This window comes from Pan troglodytes, chromosome 10 (assembly GCF_028858775.2).
Source record: "Pan troglodytes isolate AG18354 chromosome 10, NHGRI_mPanTro3-v2.0_pri, whole genome shotgun sequence".
In the NCBI taxonomy this organism is placed as follows: Eukaryota; Metazoa; Chordata; class Mammalia; order Primates; family Hominidae; genus Pan; species Pan troglodytes.
The window spans coordinates 53,932,757-53,937,726 of record NC_072408.2 but is presented as its reverse complement, the minus strand read 5'-3'; the positions used below and the strand labels follow the sequence as shown (position 1 = coordinate 53,937,726).

At 40.8% G+C, this 4,970-nt stretch overlaps 1 pseudogene; it reads left to right on the top strand.

Annotated features, from left to right (window-relative positions):
- Positions 1-1,591: 1,591 nt before the first annotated feature.
- LOC100614015 (tetratricopeptide repeat protein 5-like) lies at positions 1,592-2,584 on the top strand (annotated as a pseudogene).
- Positions 2,585-4,970: the final 2,386 nt, after the last annotated feature.

Genomic DNA, 4,970 nt, shown 5'->3' with positions numbered 1-4,970 from the left:
TGAAACAGTTCTGTTTGTGCCTAGAGTCCCAAACACCCTTGGGGTTTCACCAGTTCCTAGTTACCTCTCTTTATAGGCAGCTCAGAGTCCATCCACAGGATCCTGTAGACCCCATACCAAATGTCCTCTCTCCACAACCTGTTATAAAGTAATGACAGCCACACATAACAATGGCAACAAACATCCTGAAGGAAGCTGTAAACCAAACGTGCCTACTATGAGTACAAAACTGAAAAGAAATTCCATGATTGGGCAAGCCCTTCTGCAATTTGGAGAGTTTCTCTGGAAAACTACTCAGCCTCCAGACCTCAGCTTAAGTGTTTCCTCTTTAAGGAAGCGTCTGACCCTTTACATCCCCATCCAAAACTACCCACTCCCTCAAGAACTAGTGCCTACTTCTGCTACCACAGGGTGCAGCCTCGGGTTTGTGGGGCCTGAACCTAGTACAATTTCCAAGACCCTCTTTAAGCAAAAGAATATAAAACTACAAATATAAAAGTAGAATGCCAAGATAATATTATTTATGAAGGGAAAAATTAATACAATTTTTCAAAATCTGAAAAATATACTACCTATCCAAAATATAGAAAAAAATACACATCATATTTCATTAATTAATGGCCTGATTTCTCTAGAATACCTTTCCTACCTGTTTTCCTACTTGTCAGTTGCATACTCTTTATCGTCTCTTCAACGATAATTTTGTAATATTACTTTCCATAGAGAGAGGAGAAATAGAACTCGGTCTTTCGTATGCTACAATTGATCAGAATTTTTCTTATTATTGATAGTTGGGCTTTGTAAAACATGTTACTTTATACACAGACAAAATCTCTGTATTGTTACAAACACAGAATTTCTGATAAATTCTACTTCACATGATTCTTATCAAAAAAACATACAGTTGTTATTATATATGAAAGATCTTCCATTTAAACTGAAGATAAATGAGAATCAAAGCCTTTGCTTACAGTTTTACACATTGAATGATGGGAAGAATTTTCCAAGGATGAGCTTCTGGCTCCATATATGTCCAATCTTGTTTTGTCTCCACCCACTTTCCTTTTGTGCTAGGAATGTGGAATATATTCATGTCAGGTTATAAACTCGCCCTGCACTGTCATGTCCCAATGTCAGGTGAGTTGGCACAATGAGCAATGCAAGAATTCCTAGAAGACGTTTCTACCCCAAGATGATTAACAATAGCTTCAATATATATGGAAGCAACTGAAAAACACATAAACATATCCCACTAAGTCCAAACAAAATGCATCCTCAACTCCATTCCCCTTATTGAAATCCCAAAAATGCCCACTGCTAGTCTAACATTATTTAACACAAGCAGAAGTGAGATTCATGGGAAGTCAGAGTAGAGAGAAAGCATGCTTTTACTTGAGTGTGATTAAAACAGCTAACATTTGCATATTTTACAAAAACATATGACCATGTGAACAACTTGCCAGGGCCTTGGAACAGGCCCAGGGAGTGAGAGTTCTGAAGCTTAAGCTTCATTAACTTCACAGAAAAATCCATTTCTAATCACTGCACTTACCAGATTGCATATTAACTAATTAATGATGATAGCTGGGAAATGATGGCTAATGAAAAGGAAGAAGTCAGGCAGATCTCACAGAAACTGCAGGAACTGCTCTATTCATTTCAAGACTGCAATTTCAAGACACATAGTGTTGAGGATGCTGGGGGGAAGCAATAGGATGTGCAGGAGGAGACACAGAAGCCCCTGGAGGAGATGTTGAAGACCCTGTGGCAGATGGAGGAAGTCGTGGGTTTAATCCAGGGCAAAGTGCAGTGAAGATGCTGACTGGGAAGGCACTGAACATTACTCCTGACTGTGTCTCTAAGGCTGAGGAGTTTCTATCAAAGGCTATGAAGCTGGAGCCTGAGCTGGTGGAAGCCTGAAACCAGCTGGGTGAGGGGTACTGGAGAAAAGGGGGTATTGCAGCTGCAAGAATAATGTCTCCCTGCAAAACCTATTGCCAGTGCTTCACCAGCTGTGGACTAACATTGGAGATGAACATTTTTATCATGTCACGGACAGTGACCAATAGGCTAAATTGGCTGTGAAGATGAACTTGCACCATGGCCGCTCCTAGCATATTCTGGAGAATACATACTTTTCTCTTCACTTCAATATCAGTGAGAACCCTAAGATCTTCCAGCAAGCCTTCTGCCTAGGTCCAAGCAGAGAAGGTTGACAGGACAGCTTCCAGCAGTCCTGACCTTCATCGAAACACAGTGATGTTGCAGAAACATGAACAAGCAATGAGAAGATCCTGGGGACTTTTCTTGAGCTGCAACACTGGACCCTGCCTGGCCAGAGCCCTGGCAACAAGAGCAACTCCTGGAATTCCTGGAGAGAGGAGCCAGCCTCCTTGATAGCAAGGGAAGCATGAAGAACAAAAAGCTACAGAGCTAGGAAACTTGTGCTCAGCCCATCTAGGCCCTTGTGGTGATGGGCACTGCCCAGTCAGCCTCTGGACAGAAGGTGACCCCAGAGCTCAAGCCACTGAGCATGCTACATTGTGTCTTAGTCCATTCAGGTTGCTATAACAAAATACCTTAGACTGGGTGGCTTATAAACAACAGGAATGTATTTCTCACAGTTTTGGAGACTGGGAAAGCTAAGATCAAGACACCACCAGATTTGGTGACTAGTAAGGGCCCTTTCCTCACAGACAGTGTCTTCACGCTGCACCCTTACTTGGTGGAAGAAGTAAACAAGCTCCCTTGGGTCTCTGTTATAAGAGTACTAATCCCATTTATGAGGATTCCACTGTCATCTTCTAATCACTTCCCAAGGCTCCACCTCTTAATATTATCACTTCAAGGGTTAGGACTTCAACATATGAATTTGGTGCAGGACACGAGCATTCAGACTATAGCATACATTTTCAGTATATGTACTTATTCAGCAGGAATTTAGTGAGTTCCTACTATATACCAGATGTTGTGTGTTAGTGCCTAGGGATTCCACTATGAGTTAAATCCGGCATAATCCCCAGTCACATGGAATATAGAGCCATAGGGAGGACACATACATTGATTAAATTATCACACTAACAGCAGGATGATTACAAACTGATATCAGTGCTGAGAAGGAGATAATCCAGCTCCATAATGAAGGATCTTGGCCTATTAGTTGGTTAAAGATAGCTTCTATACAAAACAAGACACATGAATCTGAGGTTTGAAGGATGAAAAAGAATGAACTAGTTGAAGATGACCGGCCTTCAAAAACAGCATCCAAACAGAGGAACAGCATGTACAAAACTGCTCTGGTAAGAATGAGCTGGAAATTATCTGTTGCTTTTCCTAATCCACTCTCTACCCTTCTTTACCCTGCCTTGCACCCCAAAAGGTTAACCTCTAGCTATCAACCATATACTTGGCCCTCCGGCTTCTTCTTACTTTTAGTCAATTGTTTAAGGTATTTATTTTCCTGATGGGCCTTGGGTTGGCTATAGCTGTGATCTTCTTTCTAAGACATAGTTCCAGTTGGGTAGTCACTCAAAAAGCTTTATCTTATAGCTACAGCTAGCGGCATCTGAGGGATCTGTAATTATTCCTGCGTCTTGTATCTACAGGGACCTACGTTCTTTGTAACTAAGCTTTCAGATGCTTCATCATCTCCTATTGACTTTCCTTAACCCTTCCCATATCCTTGTAAATAGTCCCTCATAAACTCTCCTGAGTTACACTGTTTGAACGCACCAGCTAGTTCTTGCCAGAAATGTGATATATGATTATCCCTCAGTATTGTGGAAGATTGGTTCCAGGACTCCTCAAGGATACCAAAATCCAAGGATGCTCAAGTCTCTAATGTAAAATCGTGTGGTATTTGCAAATAACCTATGCACAATCTCCTATATACTTTAAATCATCTCTAGATTACTTACAATACATAATACAATGTAAATAGTTGTAATACTATATTGTTTAGGAAATAACGACAAGAAAAAAAAAGTCTACATATTCAGTACAGACGCTTTTTTTGCCCAATTATTTTCAGTCTGCCATTGGTTGAATCTAGCAGCATGGAACCCACAGATACAAAGGGTGGACTGCAATACATGTGAGAAACCGAAAGAAGATGGTTATGTGAAATGAAAAGTGTGGTGCAAGATGTGGCTGGAAATCTCCCTAGGAACCAGACTGTCTAGAGCCTTCTAAGTCATTTTGAGAATTTGGATGTTTATCCTAAGAGCAATGCACTAACATTGAAGAGTTTAAAGCAGAAGGGACATAAGAGGGTTTGCTGTTTTGACCAAAGCTAGACTGGAGTGGGTTGAGAAGTAAGTGGGAAGTGAGAAAATGGAGATAGCAAGGATTGTTATCATTCATAAGAAGTTTGGTTTTGAAGGAAGGAAAGCTTTAAGACAGAAATTGGATAAGGAATATATGACCAATTGAGAGTTTTATTAAAAGATAAAGGAGAATGAGAATGGGAATGTAGGAAGGAATGTAAATTCCAGGTAGCAGAATGCAGTACGATGTGCATGAAATAAATAAAGAGAGGGTTAGAGTTAGAAGGCAGGAAAAGGCACAGACGATGGCACTGGCCATAAATAGACAGAGAAGCCCCTGTTCCGGTGTAACAAAAGAGAAGAGGATGGATGCAAATAGAAGCCTTCGCATTTGCATAATTGTTGGGCAGCAGGAAATTGATGGTGGGGCTTTCCATCAGTTCACTTCAACTTTCTTTGTAAGATAGAAGGAAAAGTTATTCATGTCAAGCATCAGAGAAAAAGTTGGGATGAGGTGGGGGAGAGTTCAGAGATAGCAGTGAAGACGGTTTGAAATATTTGCTGTTAGGAATGGAAGTGCAAATCAGATCAGAAGGTTGTAGTAGGAGTGTCATGCAGCTTTGAGAACACCCTTGAGTTTCAATATTGACATGAATGTTCCCCTTCCCCACTCTATTTTATGCCTGCTAAGCCCATGAGATTTAA